This window comes from Phocoena phocoena, chromosome 4, assembly GCF_963924675.1.
Source record: "Phocoena phocoena chromosome 4, mPhoPho1.1, whole genome shotgun sequence".
Classification (NCBI taxonomy): Eukaryota; Metazoa; Chordata; class Mammalia; order Artiodactyla; family Phocoenidae; genus Phocoena; species Phocoena phocoena.
Window position 1 is genome coordinate 9,215,037 of NC_089222.1, and position 12,688 is coordinate 9,227,724.

Consider the following 12,688-nt stretch of genomic DNA (forward strand, 5'->3'; position numbering starts at 1 on the left):
AAATCTTATTATATACTGTAAATATTTATCACTTTCTAGGGGGAAGATTATGCAGTAGATGACTTCTCACTGATTCACTCATAAAGCTGAATTAGAAGTGAAGCTTCTTTTTATTTTCATAAAAATAAAAGGGACTCAGAATTTGACATCCATTCCATTTGGACCAGATAATCAGACAAAGCACAGATGGTGCACTTTTCAAGAGCATTTATTTTTAGCATTAGAAAAATTATAAAAATAATGCTAATATAAAAACCTTCAAGGTAAAATACATGGAAAACAGACAATAATGCTACTGCAGAGATCACATCCTCTACTGTTATGGGATCTATTTTCTTACTAAAGTATAATTTATACTGTTCTATGTTTATAGATCTGACAAGAAAATTTTTAGAATCAAATGATGGCTTAAGGTAGAACACAAGACACATGTATGGTCTTGATGTCAACCACCCCAGGGCTCCCTGGAGACCAACATAGCTCAGTCGTTGATCAGATTTCTACAGACTTATAGATTCTTGGTCATTGATCATTGATGTCAACAAAATTATAGGTCTTTGGGGTCTGATATAGATTTTGAGAGCCTGATGACAGCTAGAAATGCACATACATCTAGAAAGTTTTGGATTTAAATTCAAGTGAGTCACTGACCTTCAGAAGAGCTCCCATTAAGGATCCACGGACCACTGGTTAAGGGTTCCTGAAATAAATGATCTCTAACATACTCCAAACATTTTTATCCATTTATTATTTGGTCACTTACATTCCCATTCTCTTCTCTAGAAATGTGTGAATCATTGTCTACTCTGATACTCAAGATTTAAAATTGATTCCATCATTAATAGTCTTTTACATGCAATACTACCTCTTAGTTCTAGTCATAAATCTGTAGTTTCAATCCCACTCCTGGAGACAAAAAAGAGTTAGAATTTATTAATTTTATCTTTTCTTCTTTCTGAGCTAATAATGATGGGGGAGGGAAGAAAAGTGAGATTTTATCATATTTACTGAGTAAATAAAACTCAACTTGTTCCAGACTTCAGCTAGTATGTTAACTTTTGGATATTTATCCTTTTACCTCAGTGCACGAGTTATCCTCTCAGACAGTATCACATAATAGTTTGGTGTTTCTTTATTGTACCTGGAAAACATTTTATAAAATTAAATAATTTATGATCAAAACATTGACAGACAAAGCCAATTAGGCTTAGAATACTATTCTTTATTTTTATTATTAAATGCTTACTTCATTTTTTAAAAGTATTATTATTAGGTAAAGAAATGTTAACATATCGGAGTTTTCAAAATTATTCTGATTCTTTTATGATCCCCTTTGAAGCTCAGTTGTTTTGTGTGTGGATGCAACTTGCAGATGAAATTACTCATGTGCAATTAAACAATTTTTCCTTTAAATATAGTGGCTTTTCAATACTCAAATGATGTATTTTTAAAAGGGACTAAATATCCACATTATGAAAGCAATTATTTAATTATTCTGGACAAAAAAAAAAAACCCATAAAAAAATAACAGCAAGTATAACATCCCAGACTCAGCCAAAGTCCATTTCAAATGTTGGCCTTTTCTGTTCTTGGCCAACATGCTTATAGGATTCTGGTCAGACTCCAGGACTTTAAAAATAATGAACTGTATTGGGCTTGAACTTGGTAACTAGAGTATCATTCTCAAAAAACTGTATCCTTGAATGTGTTATGGGGATACTGGGTTAAGACAGCAAACTGAGAGCACATATCTAACTTCCCCCTGCTCAACATTTGATTTTTTAAAATAATTAAATAATTACTATGTGTAAAAAAACTGTCAGTGAAGCAGAAATTTCAAGAAATTCTTAAACAAATATAAAGGAGATAGAATTGGATACATGGCAATAATTGAAGATCAAGACATATACAGAAGCCTGGACAGTTTTTCTATAGACATTCAAAGCTAAGAGTCAAAGATTCAGTAGGAGGAGGGTGCACAAGGGCAATGGTGAATGTGATAAATTGGGGAAATATGTCCTGCATGCCTGGGTAGCTTACCTTTTCCCTTCTGACCTGGTTCCGTGGGGCAAGTTAAAATAGCAAGTGATTGGGAGAAGCTGATAAGTATCCAGGTATATGACAACTTTCAGGAGGACCTTAAAATCTTCCACAATCAGAATTACAGGAACTCTCTAGCTGGGAGTATATCTTATCCCACCCTTATATCACTGTCAGAGAGATAGTTATGAATCAGGGTAGTTAAACAGGGTAATTCTAATTTTTTTTTCAAAATAATAAGAGATAATATAATACTTCTGAAAAGTCATATTAGTCATAGAATAGAAATCCAAAAATTTCAAGAGAAATTCCATCTAAATTTTGAAATTGTAATAGAGGAGAAAATAATGGAGGAGAGGAAATTATTAAGAACAAGAGGATATAAAATAATTTCAAAGCTAATAAAATAAAAGAGTTTTTAGTTTTTGAGGTAAACTTAGTATGAAGCAGAATGTATGCAATAATTTCACTTCATGGGAGAAATTTTAAAAAACACTGAGGATAATGAGAAAATTTAGTTTCCAGAAAGATAAAAATAGGTTTTCTACAAAGCAATGAAAATCAAATTGACATCATGCTTCTCATCAAAAACCATGTATATTAGAGAATACTGGAGCAAAATGTTGACTATTCTGAAGGAAATTATTTTGAACCTAAAATTCTATACTTCATGAAAGTGGCATGAAACTTGAAAGGCCTACCAAAGACGTTTAGAATTAAAATGTCTAAAAAAGTTTGCCACACATAAACTCTAAAAAAATCCTTAGAAAAAGACCTTAGATATAAATACACATATGTACAGACATACATATACACAATAAAATCATGAGATAAAAAGGGCAAAGAAACTAGTAAATAAGCAAGCAAAATTTCAGTCCAAAGAAATACATAAAACATTTAGTTAATTCTAAAAATTATTTATGCACAATCTAAAAAAATAATAACCTAACCATCTGGATCTCAAATCCCAGATGATCTCAACATGTAATGTGGCAGGGCCTGGGAGACTAGAAGGATGTGATAGGTACAAATGTTTAAAAAAGGTGTGAGAAAAAGACAAAATGAAAAATATGAGAGGAAAGATAAGACACATAAAGACCTATTCTAGAGATTCAACATACAAATAATAGAAATCTCAGGATAAGAGAGCTAAGAAGATGTAAGAAAAAAATTATTAAAGGAATAATAGAGGGGAAATTTCCAGTACTGAAGAATGACATGAGAAAAAGACTCGTGGCTATTCCAGAAATCTTCCATTAAAATCAGCAAGTAAACCAAGAGAGAAGAAGACGTGGATCTGGAAAACAGTCAATGGTGAGTTGTCTAAAAGTACCAATGATGATGAAAATGATAATTAATATCTATTGAGTTATTTAATACCTGCCTAAGAAATCTACATTACTTATATCATACTATTCTTTCAAAAAATCTAAGTAGTATTGTGTAAAATAATTAAGGGAATATTTAAATTAGAAATTTCTAAACGTTATATTTATGTATATTTGATGGATCAAGGAACAGAGATAAAAATAGCTATCAGAGATATGATATTACTATTAGAAAAAACTAAAACTGGAATTATAAGAAATGTCATCTGGAGAATGGGGAGTATAAAGTCAGGAGATGGTTTTTTCTCAAAAACCCTTCTGTACTATTTGATTTGTTACTAATGTATGTATTAATTTGATAAACACACACACACACACACACACACACATACAAAAAGAAGCAAAAAAATAAAAATTAAACCATTCAACATAAAAAAAGGAAAAAAGAAAATGTTATAAATAGAAAATATTAAGTATGGTTACAGGAATAATCCCAACATCACAATAAATGTGAATGTGATAAATTTCTCTATTAAGGTACATGCTCTCTGGTTAAAAAGAATCCAGCTATTCACAAAAGTAGGCACTTGTCTTTTTGTGGAACATTCATCTTTTTTGGACAGCTTTCCTCTTTGGAGACTCTCCCCATTATAAGTCTCTCATCCACAGGATAGATATTCCCAGCATCCCTTGAGATTATGGCAAATATATGTGACTAACTGGGAAGTGAGAAAATAACCCTCAATCTTTGGGCATTGGCTTTTCACAAAGATTGGCTTTGGCATTTCACAAAGATTAATTGCAGTCTGGCATCCAGCTTCTAGTGGGATTTGTGAGATTTGGGTGTCTGTGCCAAAAAGAAGCAGCACTTCTATTCTTCAGTAGTATTGCCATTGCATTGTGGCTTAGTTTTTCCTGTAAAGTAATCCTTGAGCCTGAGTATCTGGTTGTTCTCTGTGAACATTCTTTGTGAGCTATTTAATACCCTTAAATAAATTTATATTCTGCTTAACTAATTTCCAACTAGTGTTAGTTTCATCTAAAAACCCTGAGATACACACACATAAAAGTAAGTGATAAAGAAAGGTCGTGTAACAAGATGCTAAAATGGTTTTAGGTGAATCACTGAGACCATGCATATTACATTCCAGGCTGAGGTGCTGGGTCAGGATGAGATTTTCAAAGGAGGTGACCAAAGTCCAATTATATGACCCTTCCATCCTTCGCCCAAAAGAAAGGTATAAAAGGGTTGGATTTACAGATGAGATATGTAGAGAATTTTTGGAGAACCCCACCCCACAAATGAAAAAGTCTTCAACAAGACCACTCAAAGAACTTACTATGTGAACCACAAGAATTTAGGGGACCCAGTGTACCTGAATCCATCCTGGGAAATCTAAATGGCAAGAGATGCATTTTTTAGGTGCTTTAAGGATGGAGTAAAGGAATAGGCTTTGTAGTATGGCCTATACTTTTGGAACTTATCAGAGAAAAGGATAACGAAGTGTATTCTGAGGGTTCAACTGTGGGCCATGGAAAAGAGAGCTGGCATGAAGTCATTTTAGGTCCATCCAAAAAGATTCTGGAGGAATGGCAGACCATATATAGAGAAACAACAGATATTACTGAATGCCTGTAGATCCAAGAAAGGGGAAGTAACCATAAAATAGAGACAGATTTGCCCACATCAAAGAAAATGTACCTGAGAGAGTCTCCCAAGATGCACTCACAACCATGCTCCAGGAAGGAAAGAATCAGATTTAAAGATCTTCTGAGTCAATAGAGTTCTGTTGGTAGATCACTACAATAGTATTAGTAAGTCAGAAATTTCCTGCTCCCTTGCATCTGTCCTTTCCCTTTACTTCAAGTCAGAGACCATCAATAATATGATAGAGGAGCATGAGTAGAAGGGCTAGAAGGAGAAGAATTAAAGAAAGCCCCACTTTCTGATGGCAGGCTTCCTACCAACTCAAAGCCTGAACTGGATGAGAAGTAACAACTATAAGGAGATTGAAAGTTGTCTCCTACCCACAGAAATGGACATTTAAATGATTAAAATCAGACTGTGTTTGAAACCTGCAGGATCAAAGATTTTACTACTGAAGAATATTTTAAAAATATATGGTGTGCCTGAGTTTTCATCCAGGATCAGGGGATACCTTAACATATATTTAAAGGAATATATAGAGAAAAGAGTTGTTTTGTAATTATATCTCAAGAGCCATATTTATTTTTGATATTTCTATTACAGTTTTAAATGGGGACAAGAAAAAGATCTATCTGACAACTATTAAAAAGCAAAATTCATCAGGAAAATATGAGTTACAAACCTCAAGGCACCCAACAGCATAACTTTAATATATATTAAATTAAAACTAATATAAATTCAAGAAGTAATTGAAGTAGATGTGTAGGACTTTATATATGCTTTCTATTCCACTCAAAATTTAATGAAATATGCCCCCAAATTGACCCTCTATTAGGCTTTGAAGAATACTTCAACAAATTTCCCAAATCAGAAATCATGCAAGCTGGATTTTCTGGAAACAATACAACTATGCTATTCTAAATATAGAGGAAATCCTCTGGTCATAGGGGAAATCCAAATATAAATTACAAATATTTAGAAATAAATAATGACAGCAGTGTGTGTGTGTCTGTGTATTCACATCATATAAAGTGGTACATGGGTGAAAATTTCTAATAGTAAGTATATTTGTTAGGAAACCATAAAGAAATGGTTTATGCATTCATTTTAAGAAGGTAGAAAAAAGACAATAAAATATACAAAAAAGTAAAGGTAACAAATTAAGAGAGGAAAAGAATTAACTATATAAAAAACAAAAGTATAAACCAGATCATTAAAACAAAAGTTGAGTTTTGGGAAAGTCCAATGAATACAGTCTTTGGTAAGCCTGATCAAAGAAATAAGAGTAAATGTCACAACTTTTGACAAATGCATAATCTCATGCATCTGTCATTACAATGCCATACAGAATAGATTCACCGCCTTAAAAATCTTCTGTATTCCACTTATACATATCTCTATCCCCCTGAACTCCTGGCAACCACTGACCACCTTTATAATATCACATAGAGTGTTTTTACTACTCTAAAATTCTTCTGTGCTCTACTTATTCATTTCTCCTCACCCTGTTGAACAATGACCTATTCATTGTACCCATAGTTTTGCCTTTTCCAGAATGTCATATGATTAGACTCACACAGTCTATAGGTTTTTGGCAAGACTGCCTTCTTTCACTTGGCAATATACATTTAAGTTTCTTCCATATTTTTTCGTGGCTTGAGAGCTCATTTCTTCTATGCTAAATACTATTCCATTGTATCTATTAAAGAGCTTGGTGCTTCCACGTTTTGCAATTATGAATAAAGCTGTTATAAATATTTCTGTGCAAATTTTTGTGTGAACATAGTTTCAATATATTTACAAAAATGAATGGAATTGCTGGATTGTATGGTAAGCCTGTGTTTAGCTTTGCAAGAAAGTCCTGTGTCATTTTGTATTCCTGTGAGAGTTTCTGTTGCTCCACATTCTTGCTACCATTTAGTGTTGTCAGTTTTTGGATATGAACCATTCTAATAGTTGTGTAATGGTATCTTATTGTTCTTTTAATTTGCAATTCCCTGATGACATATGATGTTGAACATCTTTTTATAGGCTTATTTGACATCTGTATATATATATATAAATGTATGTGTATATATATGTATATATTTTGGTAAAGTTGTCAATTCAGATCTTTTGCCCATGTTTTAACTGGGTTGTTTGCTCTCTTGTTGTTGAGTTTTAAGAGTTCTTTGTACATTTTATATACAATTTTTTTTATCAGATGTGGGTTTAAAAAATTTTTTTTTCTATTTTGTGGTTTGTATTTTTATTATTTTAAAAGTATCTTTCAAAGAGCAGAATATTTTTTAAAATTTATTTTTATTTATTTATTTTTGGCTGCATTGGGTTGTTGCTCGCAGGCTTTCTCTAGCTGTGGAGAGTGGGGGCTACTCTTCATTGCAGTGCACGGGCTTCTCTTTGTGGTGGCTTCTCTTTGTTGTGGAGCATGGGCTCTAGGCGCTTGGGCTCCAGTAGTTGTGGCACACAGGCTCAGTAGTTGTGGTGTACAGGCTTAGTTGCTCCATGGCATGTGGGATCTTCCTGGACCAGAGCTCGAACCCATGTCCCCTGCACTGGCAGGCACAGTCTTAACCACTGTGCCACGAGGAAAGTCCCCAGAATTTTTTCTCCTTTAAAAGAAGTCTGACATCAACTTTATTTCTTTCATGGATTGTGATTTTGGTATTGTTTCTAAAAAGTTGTCTTTAAACTCAGGGTAGATTTTCTCCTATGTTATCTTCTAGAAGTTTTATAGTTTTTCATTTTACATTTAGATCTATGATTCATTTTGAGTTCATTTTTAGAAAGGTGTAAGGTCTGTGTCATATTTTTTCCCTGTAGATGTCTCATTTTTCCAGTACCATTTGTTAAAAAGATCGTCCTTTTTTCCATTGAACTGATTTTAGTCTCTGTCAAAGATCAGTTAGCTATATTTGTGTGGGCCTATTTCTGTGCTTTCTATTCTGTTCCACTGATCTATTTGTCTATTATTTTACCAGTGTCACACTGTTTTAATTACTGTAGCTTTATAGTAAGTCTTGAAGTCACATATTGTCAGTCTATAGACTTCTTCTTCAATATTATTTTGGCAATTCTGTGTCTTTTCTTTTTGATATACTATAAACTGCAGAATCAGTTTGTCAACATGTACAAAATAACTTGCTGGGATTTTGTTTGAGATTCCATTGAATCTTTAGAGCATATTGGGAAGAACTGATATCTTAACAATATTGAGTTTTCCTTTGCCTCCTGGATCTGTCAGTTACTGATAAAGGAATGTTGAAATCTCCAACTATAATAGTGAATTTGTATATTTCTCCTTGACATTCTGTCAGTTTTTGCCTCATATATTTTGATGCTCTGTTGTTAGGCACATACACATTAAGTACTATTATGTTTTCTTGGCAAATCGACTCCTTTATCATTATGTAATGACTCTCTTTATCCCTGAAAGTTATCCTTGCTTCTGAAATCTGTTCATCTGCCATTAATATAGCCACTTCTGTGATAATTATCCAATAAATTGTTGCTACTATTACTTTGAACAGCTCTCTTTTAGAGCAGCTAAGAATAAGGAAAATATAATACTTTATTTTACTTTCATTTATTCCAGCTCTAATGCTCTTCCTTCCTTTATGTAGACTTTCTTATCTGTATCATTTTCCATCTCTCTGAAGAACTTCTTTTAACATTTTCTGCAAGTCTAGTGGCAACCAATTCCCTCAATTTTTGTCTGAGAAGGTCTTTATTTTTTTCTTCATGTTTGAAGGATAATTTCACTGGATATAGAACTCTAGGTTGATGATTATTTTTTTCTTTCAATGCTTTAAATATTTCCCTCACTCAAACTTGCATGGTTCTGAAGAGAAGTCTGATGTAATCCTTATGCTTTTTCTTCTGCCTTTTTTTTCAAAAGTTTCTCTTTTTTGTTAGTTTTCTGCAGTTTGAATATAATATGCGTAGGTGTAGTTTTATTACATTCTATCCTTGGTGTTCTCTGACCCTTGATCTGAGGTTTGGTGTCTGTCACTAACTTTAGAAAATTCTCAGTCATTGTTGCTTCAAATATTTCTTACGTTCTTTTCTTTCTTTACCTTCTGGTATTCCTACTACATGTGTCTTACAACTCTTATAATTGTCCCACAATTCTTAGATACCTGTTCCTTTTCTTTGGTCTGTTTTCTCTTTGCTTTCACCTTGGGATATTTCTATTCACATATCTTCATATCTTATATCACTGATCCTTTCCTCAGCTGTTTCTACTGATGAGCCATCAAAGGCATTCCCCATTTCTGTTACAGACTTTTTATTTCTAGCATTTAGTTTTGATTCTTTCCGTCTCTCTGCTTACATTACCCATCTGTTCTTGTATGTTTTTTACTTTTCCATTAGTGCTCTTAGTACCTTAATTGTAATTATTTAAAATTCTAGTCATTTCTGAGTCTAGTTCTGGTGCTTGCTCTGTCTCTTGAGAATGTGGGGGTTTTTTTGTGTGTGTGTTGTTTGTCTTTCTAACCTTTTATCATATCTCATAATTTTTATTGAAAGCTGGACATGATGTATTGAACACAAACACTAGAGTGAACAGAACTTTACTGTCAGGTTTTGTACATATCTGGCTAGGAGTTAGGCTGCATTTACTGTTTGCTGTATCTGTAGGTGTCAAGGTTAACACTTCCTTTACTGACCTTGTTTTTGTATCATTTGCTGGCCCTTGGTCTTTCTTAGAGTCTCTTTCTTAAGTAAAATCTGAGTATTACAATTCTTTCAGCTATAATCCCTGTTATTATGAAGGGGTCCTATTGATGTGGCAGTAAGTGTGAAGGGGAAGTGTTCTATGACTCTGTTACCGGGTCTCTGTCTTTTTGTGGGTCCGTGCCCTGGCCTGTGAACCTTACAACTACTTGTTAACTTTTCTCCCTTTCAGTGAGACAGGAAGGCACTGGAGTTGTGCATTTCCCTTCTCCCGTATGAAAAGTTAGAAGGAAATGGAGCTGGACATTTCCCTTGTCGCGTATCAGCTAAGGTCTGGTAAATTCATTTCTCTGGAAAGAAGGACTTTGTTAAGGAGAACAGAATGCTGTGGGCATATTTCAAAATAGTTACTTTTCCCCTTCCTCTGCCAGAAGCAGCAGAGGGGGGATTTTTCTCTGATCTTCACTGTGAGAAGCTGGTGAGGCTCAAGAGGGTAAAACTCACAGAAGTGTGGGGATCCTCCTACTCCTGGGCCCACAGGAGACTTTTTTATATCTTTTTTTTTCTTTATCTCTAAGCGGGTCCAGGCTCAGTCTCCAGCAATTGGTCAACTACCATTTATGTGTTCCTACCAGTTCCTGGGCCCTGTGGCTTCTGTTACCAATAAACAGTGATTCTCTATTTATCTGTCTCTCCAGTTTTGGGGGCAGAGGTTTGCTCTGTTGCCTCAATTCTCTGATGGATCTAAGAAGAGTTGTTGATTTTTAGTTTGTTCAGCTTTTTTGTTATGAGAACAGGAGTGATGGTCTCCAAAATTTTCACATGTTAGACCCCGATGGTCTTACCAATGAACTCGACTAAACTTAAAAAACAGATACAGAGGTGTAAAAACTATTAACGATCTTTTAAAACGTGCAATGTTTTCAACATAAGGTACAAGTCTTTTACAAATGTTATACAAATACCAAAGTTAGTACAAAAATTGAAAATTGTAGGTCCACCTCTCTTTTGAATGTAGAGGCAAACATCCTAAATAAAATACTTAAAGGTGATCCAACAGATTTTTTTTGGACATGTGGCATGAGGGATCTTAATTCACTGACCAGGGATCAAACCTGTGTCCCTTGCAGTGGAAGCATGGAGTCTTAACCACTGGACCACCAGGGAAGTTTCCAACAGATTTTTTATAATTTCCTTTCTTGTAAAAAACATTTCTGGAGAAGCATCTTAGCTTTTCTGATAGCTTCATTACCACAAATGAGAAGTTTTTTGTTTTTAATTCGCTGAACCATTTATGGAGGACAGTGTTAGGCCCCAAACAGATATTCTATATATGTTTTCAGTGAATGGATGAATATAACATGCAAAGCTTTCTAAGGGGAGTCGTGAGAAGCACATAATGAAAGGGCAAGGTCACTGTCCTTCAGGAGCTCACAGTCTCGTGGGGAGTCAGCCATAAACGTAACAGACTAACCCAAATCGGATTGTGATAATTGCCGCTATAGAGAAACAATCACAATTCTATAAGTGTGTGTGGGAAAGAGAGATTAATTCTAAAAGGCAGTGTTTATTTAGATCATGGTTTAAGAAATAGAGGGAAATGAAGCTCTCTGACTAAACTTAATTTCACAATTACCAAGAATCATAGAATTAGATTTGCACCGTGCTCTAACAGAAGCTTAGTTTTATTGCCAATTAGATCATAGAACCGTTTTAAAATGCTTATTCTGGATTCCAAAAACTTCATTGTAGACCCTGAGTTTTTCAAAACTTTATCACTCCAAAGGTAGTATCCTGTTACTGTTATGGCAAATAGAAAATATCCTTGGTATTTTGTCTCAGTGTGCATGACTTAAAAACTGCAGCCCCTCAATGTCTCATTTACTGTTTCTGGAGATCCTCAGGAAAATTTCATATGAACACTTATATAGTCCTTTCTGGATCTTTTGCCCTGTCCTTCCTTCTTACTGTGTGGTCCACAGCTCTAGAAGCCTTGTACGTAAGTGTCTCACCTTGTCACGGCCGCTAGAGCCTCCTGGACCCTCAGCAGTGTTGCCTCTCACTTCTTTCCTACAACAAAGTTGTTTTATTCATATAGAAGGGAAAAGGGCTGCCCCCCCCACTGCATGGCCCTTTGTGAAATGGGTACTGGTGTGGCTTGTGCTTCCATGTCCCTGAATCACACACACACACACACACACCCCCCTTCCATTCTTCTTAGCCTCTGCATGAACCTAAGGAGTTAAGAAAGGGGACTGTCTTCCAAGACATACTCTTTTTTCTTTTCCTATTCCCCCATGAACTTTCCCATTACTCTCTCTTTCAGGCAAACACTCTCCTCTCACAAATCAGGCAAAAAAAAAAAAAAATCTCTTCCAAATCCTGTAGGCTTTTTTTTTTTTTAACATCTTTATTGGAGAATACTTGCTTTACAATGGTGTGTTAGTTTCTGCTTTATAACAAAGTGAATCAGCTATACATATACATATATCCCCATATCTCCTTCCTCTTGTGTCTCTCTCCCACCTCCCTATCCCACCCCTCTAGGTGGTCACAAAGTACAGAGCTGATATCCCTGTGCTATGTGGCTGCTTCTTACGAGCTATCTATTTTACGTTTGGTAGTGTATATATGTCCATGCCACTCTCTCACTTCATCCCAGCTCACCCTTCCCCCTCCCCATGTCCTTAAGTCCATTCTCTACATCTGCATCTTTATTCCTTTCCTGCCCTTAATCCTTCAGAACATTATTATTATTTCTTTTTAGATTCCATATATAAGTGTTAGCATACGGTGTTTGTTTTTCTCTTTCTGACTTACTTCACTCTATGTGACAGACTCTAGGTCTCTCCACCTCACTACAAATAACTCAATTTTGTTTCTTTTTAAGGCTGAGTAATATTCCATTGTATATATGTGCCACCTCTTCTTTACCCATTCATCTGTTGATGGACACTTAGGTTGCTTCCATGTCCTGGCTATTGTAAATAGTGCT